Source organism: Trachypithecus francoisi, unplaced genomic scaffold (genome assembly GCF_009764315.1).
Source record: "Trachypithecus francoisi isolate TF-2019V2 unplaced genomic scaffold, Tfra_2.0 Lachesis_group3, whole genome shotgun sequence".
Taxonomy (NCBI): Eukaryota; Metazoa; Chordata; class Mammalia; order Primates; family Cercopithecidae; genus Trachypithecus; species Trachypithecus francoisi.
This window is the reverse complement of record NW_022681468.1, coordinates 90,695,932-90,711,523: the sequence shown is the minus strand read 5'-3', so window position 1 is coordinate 90,711,523 and position 15,592 is coordinate 90,695,932. Positions and strand designations below refer to the sequence as shown.

Sequence of the window (15,592 nt, the reverse complement as noted above, 5' to 3'; positions counted from 1 at the left end):
CTCAGAAAGAGACCATGCCCAACACAGGGAATCCCCTTAAGACCCCCTGACTGCACCCCTCTGCCTCAGAGGGAACAATTCTTTCTAGTTTTGTGCTTATCCTTCTCATTTAAAAAAAAAAAAAGAGGTTTTTTTCTAGATTATGTCTGTATTCCTAAACAATATACTGTTTAGCTGTGCTTGGATTTTAGCATGATAAAAATGGTATCATCTCATATAATACTGACTCTGAAGTTTTGAGGCTCACCATCACCCATCTATCTCCTGATGGTGGCAGCTTTGGGTCATTCATTTCCACAGTTGTATCATATCCCACTAAGTAAATATACCCAGCTTTTATTCATCTATTTTCCGATGGTTGGATATCTACATTATTCTCATTCTGGCCACTACCAAGGCTGCTAAAAACATTCTGTTGTACATGCTTTTTTAGTACTCAGGGACAGGAATTTCTCCTGGGTGTAGAGAGAATCAATGGGTTCATAGGACTTACTTATATTCAAGTTTATAAGATGATGCTTTTTGAAGTGCTTATATCAGCTTACACTCATGCCAACAGTGTATGTTCTTTGTTTTTATATTTCCGAGTACTTGATCTTATCAAATTTCTTAATGTTTATAAATTGAAGAGTATTTAAAAAGTATCATGTGATGTCTTAATTTTCATTTTCTTGAATATTAGTATTTTCAATTAAAGGCAGTCAAGAAATTTTTAAGAAATGTAGTCAAGAAAATTAACTCAACCCATACCATTGAGTTTTTCTTCATTTTTTTTTTTTTTTTTACTATTTATGTTTCTACCTATGAGAAATGTCTATCTATATCCTTTTCTCCTCTTTTCCATTAGGTTGTTTTTCTGAATTTATAATGGTTCTTTATATATGCTGGATACTAATCCTTTTCCAGCTGTACATGTTAGAATTACATCTATACGTTTTAGATTTGTCTTTTCCTATTTTATAGTGTCTAGTGTCTTCTAAAGAATATCTTTTTCTTTTTCTTTTTCTTTTTGAGATGGAGTCTCACTCTGTCACCCAGTCTAGAGTGCAGTGGTGTGATCTTGGCTCACTGAAACCTCCACCTCCAGGGTTCAAGTGATTCTCCTGTCTCAGTCTCCCGAGTAGCTGGGATTACAGGCACCTGCCACCACACCTGGCTAATTTTTGTATTTTTAATAGAGACAGGGTTTCACCATGTTGGTCAGGCTGGTCTCGAACTCCTGACCTCAAGTGATCCACCTGCCTCGGCCTCCCAAAGTGCTGGGATTACAGGTGTGAGTCACACCCCTGGCCTAAAGAATATCTTAATAACTAAAAACATAATCTATATTCAAGGTGAAGAACTCTCAATATCATAAAAATGTCAAGTCTACCAAAAGCAGTCTATAGCTTCAGTCCACTTCCAGTCAAAATCCCAACTGGTTTTTAAGGTAAGTTACCTTGTAATTCACCTTCCTGTTTGAGTCAACAATTATTTTATGCAAAAATGAACATGGAATGGAATAAGCAGCCTTTCCCACACCTGAAGAGTGGAGTAGGCATGAGTCACATGGATGCAGGTTTGAGTCCGGGTCCTGTGTTCACCAGCTCCACACTTGAGCAGAATACTTCTCAAAGTGTCTATTTCCCTGTTTTTATGGAGATAAGAACACCTAATGATAGCATTGCTAAGGGAGATAACATATATAAACTCTTCTAGAGTCATGGTACATAGTAGGTGCTCAGTAACTGCAGACTGCCTTCTTGTCATGCTTCCTTTTGTCTCACCATCCTCCCTAGAAGCATAGGGCTATATGGGCTTCCTGAGCCCAGTAGCCCAGCCCCTGTTAGAAAACAGAGGCTCCAAGAGGCCCTGCCCTTGGCTGGACACCCTGAAGTTCTCATGGGAGAGTGGGCTGCACACACCTGCAGGGACTGGGTACCTGGGCATGGAGGAGGCAAACAGACAGGCAGGGCCCACAGGTCCAGGTCATCCTATCCCCATCCACAGCCATTGAGACTGATTTAATAGTAATATTAAAAATAATGATAAGCAATAATAAATAAATAAATAATAATGCTATTTATTGTAAAACCACTTAGCAAAGTCAAAGTAGCCCCTGGCTAAGATTAGTGTCACTTTCATTATTGTTATTTTTACATGTCAGTTGCTTTACATGGATTATCTCATTTAATTCTCATGACCACGCTATGAGATCAGTCTTATTTCTTTTTTTCTTGGCATTTGACAGCCCAAGATGCAGAGGCTCAGAGGGGCCAAGGAGGTTCCTTGTGCAGGGTCATGTGGGTACCAAGTGTTGGAGGAAGGATGAGAAGCAAACAATCCACTTTCACTGAGGCTCCACCTCCCACTGTTGTCAGCTCAGTGCCAATAGCTGCCTTTTCCTCCATGTCATGGACAGTCTAGCCCATGGCACGCTGCCAACTGGCCTCTCCATCTTGACCAAATCTCCACAAGGCCTCTGTTTGCAGGGTCCTGTAGACACAAAGTCTGTGCCTCCTATTCAGACCTGAGCCTTTCCCTGCAGGGTGGACACACTCCACAGAACACCTGGTAGGAACAGGCCCCTTTCCCTTTTCCTGGCCAGCGTGCCCTATGACTCTTCTGTCCTCAAGCCCAGTCCTGTAGTCCACAGTCTTCATGACCCATACACAGCTGAGCCTAAGCAGAGAAGATTTTTGCCAGGTACACACCTGGCCAATACACAGCCTATCTTGCGGTATGGTATTGTGGGTCAGGAGGGGGCATGTAACCCACAGACTGGAGAAAATAACAATAGTGACTAACCAAGACAGGTGTCTTTAAAGTATTCAGTGCAACATTTTATAATAAACCTTCAAGTGGCTTCAGTGTAAATGTCATTGTTGCTCCTAGACATCTGCATCTGTATTTGTTCCGTGCATTAACTCAAGATGACTTCTGATGAGACTTTAATTGCTTACAGTCATGCAAAGGCAGAGTGTACTAGTGCACCTTGCCATGGGCCTCATCTCTGTCATTCACTGTCACCTTCAGACAGTCATTCCCCTTCCTGGCTTTTCTATCTGTAAAAATGAATAATCAGTGATCACCAAGGGCCCTTCCTGGTCAAACGTATCTCCTTCCATTAGCTTTCCAATTATGCATCCAGTTCAACCAATTAAAAAATATTGATTACATGATGTTCCAGGGCCTGCCAAAAGTGAAAATACTTTTCATCTCCGTGCTAGAACATGATATAAATCTGTTTTTGTATCACGCAGAAAAGAAAATACGGAGCACTAAGATCAAAGATAACAGCCAGAAGGCCTTGACTGTCTCTTCCTTTCCCCTGGAATGTGATACCAAGCAATACCTGGCCCTCCCCTGAGCAGATAAAACTCCAGCATGGTGGCTCAAGCCTGTAATCCCAGCACTTTGGGAGGCCGAGACGGGCGGATCACGAGGTCAGGAGATCGAGACCATCCTGGCTAACACGGTGAAACCTCGTCTCTACTAAAAAAAATACAAAAACCTAGCCGGGCGAGCTGGCGGGCGCCTGTAGTCCCAGCAACTCGGGAGGCTGAGGCAGGAGAATGGTGTAAACCCGGGAGGCGGACCTTGCAGTGAGCTGAGATCCGGCCACTGCCCTCCAGCCTGGGTGACAGAGCAAGACTCCGTCTCAAAAAAAAAACCAAAACAAAACAAAAAAAAAAACTTACATTTCCGGGCATCTCACTTGCACTCACACAGGCGCCTTCCATGGCCTGGGGAGGGGCTTCAGCAGTGTATGCACATGGTCGTATGTTTTTGTCCTGTTTTCAAAAGTAAGACATTTTAACTGCAATCAGTGAAGGCTGTGTCTCTTCCCACTGATGACGCCCCCCTCCAATCAGGCTTTCCATCATGTTAAGTGGAAGGGGAGTGAGAGACTCCCCATGAGAACTTTTGGGGTCTAGCTAAGGACAAATTGAGTTGGGGGCACATTTACTTTGACTTGACTTGAGCGGAATGTGAGTATGTGGTTCACAGTAACTTCCTCAGAGAGCTGAGTTATTGCTGTCTTGGTATAGGAATGATGTCCAGGGATACTTCTACCACCCTTCAAGCGGGCTCACTCAGCGTCATGACACCAAGATGCAGGGCCAGAGGTCATGTCGTGACATGGTCATGTGCTACCGTCCACAACACCAGGAGCATGTGATTAGAGAAGGAGAAAAAAAATACATATAGAAGCTGGTCTGAAATATCCTTCCAAATCTCACAATTCATATGTGACATATGAAAGAAAATTGATGGAGGAAATTTAAAATTTGGCAACAATTCTAAATATTTACCTGACATTAAACTGCTTTTTATCTGTATAGCAGGTTGAGAAGCTAAAAGAAACATCTCAAATTATGAATAACATCAAAAAATGTTTAATTAACCACAACAGAGTAAAGACTCCATTATCTTGAGATTCTCTCTATAAAAAGCAATATCAAAAAAAAAAACTGCTATCAAAGACGATGCAGGCAAAAGATCAAAAAAAATTAGAGTATTCCAGGCAGATAATTAATTTAAAATATTATGTTATTTTGTGATGTTTGTAGTTTTGTCAACTTAAAAATTGTGTAGCTTGTGATTTATCTTCTTTTCTACATATCCTCTTTCATACCTAATTTTATTAATTCACAAATTGTATTACTATTCTGAAAGCAGATCCTCCAACTACAGAAGATCAAAGCACCCCACCACCAGTACCTGCCCCCTACCTGCACCTCAACTTGACAATCTTCAGTTTTTCAGTTTTTCTGAGTGGCCTGGGGTCTCAGATTGGACATCACTCGCAGGGCAGTCAAGGGGATGGCAGAGGGATGGCCACCAGGAGACATGAGCCAATCCTAGGAGACATGAGCAAGCCAAGCATGGCAGTGGACCTGATCCAACCACTTCTATTGTCTTCATGAGACCAGATGCCGAGAGACACCTGATCCCTGCTCTCTTGCCTCATTGAGGGCAAATAATAAGCACGACACCACACACACACACACACACACACACACACACACACACGGCAAGTCAGCAGGGCCCATCCAAAGTCTTCAGGCAGGAGATCTGCAGGCACTCCTCCGTCTTCCTCTTCTGTAGCCTTACAGCCCACCTCTGACAAGAGATTCAGACGCCTTCAGTTCCTGTGCTTACCAACAGCCAGGCCAAGGAGAGTCCAGGAATGCCATCTGCTTTCCATGAGAAAGGAATTTCTCACATGACACAGGGAGAGTATGTCCCCCCACTGGAATTGGGAGGATGACATGAGACAGAAGGGATGGGAGCAGAGTTTCTAGAATGCTGTGCGTAGGTGCTTATAGAGTCCACACGAAAGATGGAAACAAAGTCCAAACCCTGCACTTAAGCTTCGTTTAACCAGTACAATTTATCTTCTCATCTGAGCAAGCTCCAGTTCTGCCAAGTAGTCACCACTCTATATCCCTGACCCTGGGCCACTGTAAGTATTAATGTTACCCGCCAGGGTTCAGAAACTATCAAAACTTGCAGATAGGCTACTTGAGTCTACAAGGACTTGGGGTGCTGCAGCCAGAGAGGATGCAAACACGTTACCTCCACTATGTTCTCAGACTCTCAGACCATTTGCTTTGGTTCCCAGGAGCTTCTGCCCAGCCCGGCTCCCCTGTTGGCCCCATGGAAGTTGAACTTGAGGCTCCAGAGGCAGGCTACGCAAGGAGCTCCTTGCTGGCATGCCTCCAAACGGTATCCATCAGCGCCTGCTCCGATTGATGCCAAGGTGACATGCATACATTTGAGTTGGTGAGATACTTAAGAGGCAGGATTTCTGGTTCATTAAGCAGCGCCCTGCAGGACTAGGTACTTGACAGGGGGGATAAACAACTCGGTTAGTAAAGACTGTCTGTCATCTCCAGCTTGCCAGGAAAACAACTATCAAGAGCTTCCTTCTGATGAAATATCAATTTCTGTGCATCACTATGCAGCAGTGACTTCCTCCGCCCACCCTCACCCCCCTGCATCCATCAATCTTCCTTACAGAAATGATTACAGATAAATGGACAGTGAAAATCACAACTGCCTCAGGCATCTCTAACTCCCTGTTGCAGTTTTCACAAGCAGCATGCAGTGTGAGTTTTGCCATCAGAGGGGCTCTGTCTGCAGGCTGCTCTTGCCTTTCCCAATGGGAAGCAAGAGTGGAGCCTGCCTCTGTTATTCGCTAAATCTTTCCAATAAGCCAGCCTTTAGCTTCACCTTAGAGAATGCTGGACAACTCAATGTCAAAAATAGCCTGTTTCGTCGCCGATACACAAGGCCAACCCTAGGCACCAAGAATGAAGATTAATGCCAAATCTCAATTCCTGGTTCCTCACATCCTTCTTGATTTTTAAAAAAGTGAGAAAAAAAATCTGAAGTGGGCAAGAAGTTTATTTGGCCTCTGCTGAAAAGATATTAGTTTAATACACATTTTTTTAAACTTTATTTTCTTACAAGCATTCGGCACCTAGCATGTACCAGGCCATATACTGAGCATTTTGCACACATTACCTTCTTTAATCCTTGCAATAACCCTTGAATTAAGTAGTGAGCTAGAAAGAAAGAGGCAGAATGGGCCAGAAATCCAACTTTCTTGGATTCCAATTCTGTGCTGTGTCTTGGTGCATAATTTTAAGAATCGTGGGTATCTCCCTTCAAGAACCTTCCCCACTTCCACCACATCCGAAGTACATCCTGGAAGGGACCAGATAGAGGCAGAGCCAGCAGCTGGCTGCTGGGAGCAGCAGAGAGGGCTACTTAGTACTCTCCTTCACCTCTTGGCAGAGATTATAAAAAGGGAAATTAAAAGTATAAAGACTTAGATAGTCCCAGGTTAAGAAAAGAGAAGAAAACCCAAAGTATATTAATATTAACCAAAAGGTATAAAAATATACACCTGGTTGGGCATGGTGGCTCACACTTGTAATCCCAGCACTCTGGGAGGCTGAGGCGAGCAGATCACCTGAGGTCAGCAGTTCAAGACCAGCCTGATCAACATGCAGAAACTCAGTCTCTACTAAAAATAAAAATTAGCTGGGCATGGTGGCGCTCACCTGCAATACCAGCTACTCGGGAGGCTGAGACAGGAGAATCATTTGAACCTGGGAAGCAGACACTGCAGTGAGCCAAGATCACGCCATTGCACTCCAGCCTGAGCAACAAGAGCAAAACTCCGTCTCAAAAAGAAAAAAAAAAAAAAAAAAGCAAAGGAAAAAACCATATATATCCCTAAATCTGGGATGCTTGGCTCAAATCTGCCCTACAAAATTGACCCAAGTTGACATTGTATCTCTTAAGAAAGGGGTCTTTCAGTGTTTAGAACTATAATATATATACACAAATACAAAAAGTACAGAAGATAATGTAATACACACCATGAATTCCCCCTCCAAAAATGAATAAGTATTGTTTCCACCTCTAAAAATCACGTTTACTAACCTCTTCTAAGAAACTAGACAAAGGGGCCTTCTAAGAAATGTTTTCGATGGTGCCACCTGGTGGATTCATCCTAAAAGTGCTATCTGCTCTTGCTCACAATTAAACTGACTTAAGAGGACAAATTCTCATACATAATGAGATATTCAGCCCACTAATTTTTGCCCCCAGCTTTCCTTTATTTTCTCTCTGGGCATCCTCAGCCTCCCTTCCATTCCACTACAATCAACTGATCCTTGGAGTTCCCATTTCATTTCATAGCCTTTCTGCTGCATTAGAGCAATTTTACAGCAAGATTTACAACAATGTCAGGAATAAAGAAAACTGTTGTAAAATAGCCATGGACAACATTATAAACTGGCAATAAAATCAACCATAATGCACAGCTGGTATTTATGTAGGCCACCTGTTCCATTTTAGCTACTCCTGATCCCTGCTTTCATCCCATTCACTGTGCTTTGAAAGACTTTTTACTTGTCTCCTTCTCCTCTAAAGTGCTCAGTCCTCATATTGGAGTACCCTTGCTCATCTATGAGCCCAAAGGCCCAACATGGCTGAACCTTGCTTCCCAGTCTTTGAACTCTGCCAAAACCTGGATATTGAACAGAAGAAATGTTCCAGCAAAACCCTCATGCAACTGCAAGATACATTTAAATATAAATACATATACTCATCCAAAAAAATTAAATAGTCAAGGAACTATGTACTGTTTACCCACTATGGAGAAAATGCTACAGCCATAATTTGTAGGAGTGCTTCCCATTTAATGAACAGCCTCTAAGTATGAGCTTAAATTTTTAAACATTATCTCTAATCCTTGCAGCAACTCTTTAAGGTTGCTTGAATCAATTACTCACTACCTCTGCGACTTCAGTAAACAATTCTATCAACCTCAATTTAGAAGTTGGCCTATCAGGACCAGATGTGGTGGCTCATGCCTGTAATCTTAGCAATTTGAGAGGCTGAGGTGGGCAGATCACCTGAGGTCAGGAGTTTGAAACCAGCCTGGCCAACATGGTGAAACTCCATCTCTACTAAAAATACACACACACAAAAAAAAAAAATAGCCAGGCGTGGTGGTGCATGCCTGTAGTCCCAGCTAGGTCAGGAATCTGAGGCAGGAGAATTGCTTGAACCCAGGAGGTGGAGGTTGCAGTAAGCCAAGATAGCACCACTGAACTCCAGCCTGGGAAGCTCTGTCGAAGAAGAGGGAAAGGAGGAAGAAGAAGAAGGAGAGGATGAGTAAGAGGAAGAGGGTGGAGGAGGAAGAAGAAAAAGGAGAGGATGAGTAAGAGGAAGAGGGTGGAGGAGGAAGAAGAGAGGAAGGGGAAGGGGAGGGGAAGGAGAAGGGGAGGGGAAGGGGGAGAAGGAGGAGGAGGAGGAAGAGAAGGAGAAGGAAGAAGAAGAAGGAGGAGGAGGAGGAGGAGGAGGAGGAGCAGGAGGCGGCAGCCTAACAAGTCTGTGGAATTGTAGTGAAAATTTAGAGTAGCTGTCATAAAGGTAAGATTCACCAAATGTTTATTCTGTACTAAGCATCCTTATAGGAACTCTCCACATATTAACTCATTTTATATAGTCACAACCAACCTATGAGATGAGTACTATTAATAGGCCCAGTTCATAAAAGAAAGCTGATACACAGACAAGTTAAGTAACTTGCCAAAGGCCACAAACTGGTAAGCAGCAAAGCCAGGATGTGAATCCCCCAAAATCATATTCCAGAGCACTGTGTTCTTAATACAGAGAGATATGACTGTTATTTAGACCATTAATTTTTAAAAATCAAGGAGTGAATTCAGCATAAATGGTGGAATAAATACTGACAAAGCTTCTGTTCTCCATAGAAACAAGGATAAAGTTGGCAAAGATTATTAGAATCAACTTTTCCAGAACTCTAGAAATTGACCAAAGACTTGTAGCAACTCAGGAAGCATGTATTTAAGAAAACTAGTCAATGCTCCGTAAGAACAGTAAGCTTTGTGGCATTTTACCTTGATTCACTCTCATGCCTCACTTTCCTTTCCTGCAGTGTCCTTGAAAAATAACACCCCACATTCCTGGGGCAGTATTGGAGCCACCAGAGTAAGCAGAATGAAGCTCTTTTTAAAGCCTCATTCCCAAAAATTTGTCCTTATCAGAACTGTCTGGTCAGACCCATCTGGTAATACTCTGGAAGACTCCACATGCAAGATTGTCCGTGACTTGGAGATTTACTGGTTTACGGTATTTACAGAAATCTCTGTCCTATCCTTACTCAACAACCAAGCTAACCAAATAGAGACTTCAGTTGCCACAAAACAAAGAGTACAGACTTTGTAGAATTAGTTCAAAAAAATACTAAATATACAAAGCAGCTAAAAAATTGCAGCACCAACAATATACTCTGGGGAGGGAGAGAATGATTTTAAGAGGTGTCACAATGTATTATTTTAAATAGTCATCAATAGAAATTACAAGGCATGTAAAGAAACAAGAAAGTATGGCTCTATAATAGGAAATTAAGCAACTAACAGAAACGGTTCCCTGAGGAAGTACAGACTTTAGGCTTACTAGAAAATACTTTAAATTAGTTATTTTAAATGTGCTCCAAGAGCTAACAGAATGTGTGTCTAAACAACTGAAGTAAATTATGAAAACAAGGTCTCACCAAATGCAAATATTCACAAAGGGATCAAAATTACATATTTTTGAAAAATTGAAATTCTGGAGTTAAAAAGTACAACAACTAAAATGAAAATTTCACTATAGGGGCTGAGCAGAAATTTTGAAGAAGCAGAATAGAGTATCAGCAAACTTGAAGGTAGGTCAATTGATATTACCTAGTTTGAAAAACAGAAAGAAAGTAGAATGAAGAAAATGAACACAGTTTTGGAGGCCACTGGGACATCAGCCACAAAGCAAGATGTGGATAAGAATTTCAGAAGGAGGGGAGACAGAGAAAGGGATAGAAAGAATATTTGAAGAAAAAACGAATCAAAACTTCCCCAACTTGATGGAAAACATTAATCTATATATCTAAGATGCTCAACAAAGTGCAAGTAAAGTAAACTCAAAGAGATACACAGCCAGATACATCATAATCAAACTGTTGAAAGAGAATCTTGAAAGCACAAGAGACAGACAAGTCATATTCAAGAATCCTCAGCTGATTTCTCATCATAAACCACGGAGGCCAGAAGATACTGGATGATATACTCAAAGTGCTGACCAATGTCAACAAAGAATTCTATGTCCAGCAATATTATCCTTCAAAAATAAAGAAGGAGCTTTCCGGGCAGGCCGAGCCATTGAAACCTGAGACGCGAGGAGGAGCTGTTGCGTCGCGCCGGGAGGGAAGTGGGCGGCCCCGGGTCTGGCCCTCCCCTTACCCGTGACTCCACCGGTGGCCTCAGCCTGGGAGGCTGTCCCTGTGCCCCTCGTGTCCTCCTCCCTCTCCCATTCCTCCCCCGGGCTGTCGCCGCTCCCCGCTCCCTGCTCCCCTCCCCCTCCTCCTCCCCCAGGGTCACCACCGAACAGTCTTCCCTGCTATCAACCCCTGGCTCCCCAGACAGTTTGCAAAGAGGGTTGGCTCCACCTTCCCACCTGATTCGCCACCGCCAGGAGAATTTACTATTTCTCTTTCATTGTGGGGAGGAGAAACCGTTAACGCCCCCAACCCCCACTCACACGCACACCCTCTCCAGTACCCCGGGCCTGAACGGGCACATCTCAACCCCCTCCCACGCCCCTTCACACTTCTATTATTTCTATTTCTTTGGACAAGAATTATTTGCGTTAACCCTTTTTGAAAATGTTTCACTCCAGTAAGCTCACTAGAAAGAAGGAGGAGAAGGAGGAGGAGAGGGAGGAGAGAGAGGAGGAGGACGAGGAGGAGGAGGGCAAGGCAGCAGCAGCCGAAATTTACACAGTTGAAAAATAGGCCAAAGCACACTGAACCTGCAGAACATCCAGTAATCTTTTCTGCCCATTTCAAAGTCTTTCCCTGTCCTCACCCAACTATTATAAGCCTGCTTTTGCTGATACCTAACAATGTTATTTAGTAAATGTTCAGCTGGTATTCATTTGAAATAGAAATACACAATAGCAGGTAATTTTTTCTCCTGTATTTCTCCTTGACCTGTTTCAGGGTGTTATCCAAGGAGAGGTAGAATGCAGTGGTGGTTTTAAAATGTCAGAAGCCTAGGAACCCAAAGGCCTCAGCAGGCTGGCACCTCCCCCCTCCCCTCGCCCGCCGGCAGCTCTTAGAGGCCGAAAGATTGAGGGTCGTGATCAAAGATTGAGGGTCACGTTCAACTCATTATACCACTGGAAGTCATGTGAGTAAGCAGCAAACTTTCTCATGAGAGCAGGGTGCTGGCAAACTGACAAACTGTGTCTGCCGCCCAGAAGGACTGCTGAGGGCATTCACGACCCAGGCACAAGTGTTTTTATGATTAGACATAATTGAAGCCTGTTAGTAATGGGAACTTGTGATCAATGAAGCAACTGACCAATCTTACTGCCTCCTCCCTGCTCATTCTACCCAATAAATACGAAGGGCTGTGGAAGCTCAGGGGGGCTGCCTTTGCCCACTAGAAGCAGGGTGCTCCCTTCTTCTTCCCCGTTTCCCCTTCCTTTATAACAGTTCATTTCTACGTTTGTTCCTTCGTTCAGTCTTATAATGACGGTTTCAAGTAGTAAGAGTAATAACTGTCGTAGTGACGGTCTCAAGTAGTAACAGTAATAACTGTCGTTGTTATGGGCTCAAGTAGTAATTGTGGCACTCAGCCACAGGCACACAGGACTAAAGGTTCATTAATGTCTGCTGTAAAAATGTAAAATATATTTCTTCAAGGTATGAAGTATACATTTTTTGGTGCATGTTTTTGTTACATTTTTTAAAGTTCTCTTGTTTTTAAAAAATTACATATATAGGGCCGACCGCAGTGGCTTACGCCTGTAATCCCAGCACTTTGGGAGGCCGAGGAGGGTGGATCACCAGGTCAGGAGATAAAGACCATCCTGGCTAACATGGTCAGTCAGGAGATAGAGACCATCCTGGCTAACACGGTGAAAGCCCGTGTCTACTAAAAATACAAAAAAATTAGCCGGGAGTGCTGGTGGGCACCTGTACTCCCAGCCACTCCAGAGGCAGAGGCAGGAGAATGGCGTGAACCCAGGAAGCGGGGCTTGCAGTGAGCCAAGATTGCGCCACTGCACTCCAACCTGGGCAACAGGGCGAGACTCCGTCTCAAAAAAAAAAAAAAAAATTACATGTATAGTGCCTGCACAGTTCCTTTAAAATGTGTGTGTGTGTGTGTGTGCATGTATACAGTATAAATAAAGAATAATGAACTGAAAAGTTCCCTGCTTCTCATTCAACTCCTATTTCCAAAGTAAATATTAGTCAAATACCTCCTCTTTTCCTTTTAGTCTGAGTTTTGTGTCTCACATGACTAACTTGAAACTACTCCAAAACTAGAAAATAATTCTTCTAAATTTACCTCCAGTATTTTTACTGTCTTGATTTTCAGATTTGAATTTTAATACAATCAGAATTTACTGACCTATATAGCATAAGGAATGGATCTAACTATATCTCATGGTTCCCACACCATTAAATGGTATATTCTTTCCGTTACTAATTTGAATTATCTCTTTAACCATATATTAAATTCTCATATACATTCTAGCTGTTTAGCAGTTTTTTTGATTCTACAACAATACTGCACTATTTTAATTACCCTAACTTTTAGCACATATTTGGATATCCGGGAAGGCAAGCCAGTTGCATCTAGTCTTTAACATTGGTTTGCATTAACATTTTTAAAGTTTTGAATCTTCCCATTATAGAACATAGCATCCTTTGGTTTATTTGGGTTTTCTATGTATTTTTTTCCTAAAGTTCCAGTTTTCTTTTCTTTTTCTTTTTTTTGTGTTTTTTTGTTTTATTTTTGTTTTTGAGACCGAGTTTCACTCTTGTTGCCTAGGCTGCAGTGCAATGCTGTGATCTCAGCTCACTGTAACCTCCGCCTCTTGGGTTCAAGCGATTCTCCTGCCTCAGCCTCCCAAATAACTAGAATTACAGGCATGAACCACCATGCCCGGCTAATTTTTGTATTTTTTGGGTTTCACCATGTTGGCCAGGCTTGTCTGGAACCACTGACCTCAGGTGATTCACCTGCCTTGGTCTCCCAAAGTGCTGAGATTACTGGCGTGAGCCACTGTACCCTGCCAGTTTCACAGCTTTCCACAAAGGGATCTCATACATTTCTTGCCAGGTTTATTCCTAGAGATTTCTGATATTTGAAGGGTATTGCGGATGGGCTCTTTCTTTTCTCCAATTACATTAGAGTTAGTTATCTGATATATAAGAAAACTCTTAGGCCCTGAGAGGTGGCTCCCACCTGTAATCCCAACACTTTGGGAGGCCAAGGGAGGAGGATCGCTTGAGGCCAAGAGTTCAAGACCAGCCTGAGCAACATAGCAAGACTCCATCTCTACAAAAAAGAAAAAATTAAGAAATTAGCCAAGCATGGTGGCACACACCTGTGGTCCCAGCTACACAGAAGGCTGAGGTGGGAGGATCGCTTGAACCCAGGAGTTTGAGGATGCAGTGAGCTCTGATAGTGCCACTGCACTCCAACTCCAGCCCAGACACTATCGCTTTAAAAAGAGAAAGCTACGGCAGGGCGCGGTGGCTCAAGCCTGTAATCCCAGCACTTTGGGAGGCCGAGACGGGCGAATCACGAGGTCAGGAGATCGAAACCATCCTGGCTAACACGGTGAAACCCCGTCTCTACTAAAAATACAAAAAAATTAGCTGGGCGAGGTGGCGGGCGCCTGTAGTCCCAGCTACTCGAGAGGCTGAGGCAGGAGAATGGCGTGAACCCGGGAGGCGGAGCTTGCAGTGAGCTGAGATCCGGCCCACTGCACTCCAGCCTGGGGGCAGAGCGAGACTCTGTCTCAAAAAAAAAAAAAAAAAAAAAAAGAGAGAGAAAGCTATTAGCTTCAGTATATACCAGTCTCATATCCAACCATTTTTAAGAGGTCCAGTAATTTTTAAAAATCAATGATCATAAATATTATAATCGAATTGTCTATAAGTTGGATCTCTAAGCCTTCCTCAAACCTACTCAGCCACTTAGCACTCACTTCTGACACAAAAATTACTCTTGGCCCCAATCAAGGAAAAAAGAAAAATGCCTCTTATATGTGTATACTGGAAAATAGGGGCCCCTGGAAGGCCTGGAGCATGTTTTAGTATGGTCCCCGCTCCTTCCATTACAAGAGGATATTAAGCTCTCTGCTGCACCCTCCATCTGGCCTCGTTTGTCTACCAAGAATTTCCTCAGTGTTAATAACACAAATGTTCCAGTCATTCCTAAGATATTTGTGAAATTTGAAAGAAAAATCCAGTATTTAAACAACAGGGCTAACAAGCTACTGGCTTTTAACAAGTAGAAAACTTCCTTTTGCAACAGTTGTTACTTTGCAGTCAAGGAGCTGTAGTCCCAAAAAAAAAGTGATCAAGACTTAGCAAAAATATAAGGGAAAAATATAAGACAGAAGAAAAATAAAGACAAGTCCTTCTCTTTACAAAATGTAACAGAAATATCACCTTGTGATATATCATAGAAAACTGCCAGGAATTTTATTTTTTATTTTTTATTTTTTAGACGGAATCTGGCTCTGTCACCCAGGCTGGAGTGCAGTCGTGCCATCGCGGCTCACTGCAACCTCTGCCTCCCTGGTTGAAACAATTCTCCTGCCTCAGCCTCCCAGGTAGCTGGGACTACAGGTGTGCGCCCCTACACCCAGCTAATTATTGTATTTTTAATAGTGATGGGGTTTCATGATGTTGGCTAGGCTGGTCTCGAACTCCTGACCTCAAGTGATCCATCTGCCTCAGCTGCCGAAAGTGCTGGGATTATAGGCGCAAACCACCACACTTGACCCTGCCAAGAATTTTAAAACATTCATTTTCAAAACTTTTAATTCAGAATCCACAGGTGAAGCTGTAAATTCCAGTATCTTCAATATCAGTTTCCTACGGGATGTTGAAGATGATCGCAGCAAACCAATTTCTTGATGGTTTTAAAACCATTTTGAATGGTTGTTTCAGAAAGTTATAAAAGTCTCGTCTTTTTCATTTTTATTTTTTATTTTTTTCATT

The 15,592-nt window shown here is 42.8% G+C and overlaps 1 long non-coding RNA gene across 7 annotated transcripts in view; it reads right to left on the bottom strand.

Moving 5' to 3' along the window:
• Positions 1 to 11,117, bottom strand: part of LOC117070150 — a 36,557-nt gene extending 25,440 nt beyond the window's left edge. For 4 of the 7 annotated variants that reach the window (XR_004431785.1, XR_004431786.1, XR_004431789.1 and 1 more), the window contains exons 1-4: positions 10,806 to 10,897; positions 4,716 to 4,844; positions 3,681 to 3,773; positions 1,522 to 1,627 (exon numbers count right to left, since the gene is read on the bottom strand). This is a non-coding gene — a long non-coding RNA (uncharacterized LOC117070150). Of the gene's footprint in view, positions 1 to 1,521; positions 1,628 to 3,680; positions 3,774 to 4,715; positions 4,845 to 5,145; positions 5,980 to 10,805; positions 10,898 to 10,970 lie in introns of those variants that run through there. The other 3 variants (XR_004431788.1, XR_004431790.1, XR_004431791.1) reach the window with 3 other exon arrangements.
• Between the last annotated feature and the right edge of the window lie 4,475 nt (positions 11,118 to 15,592).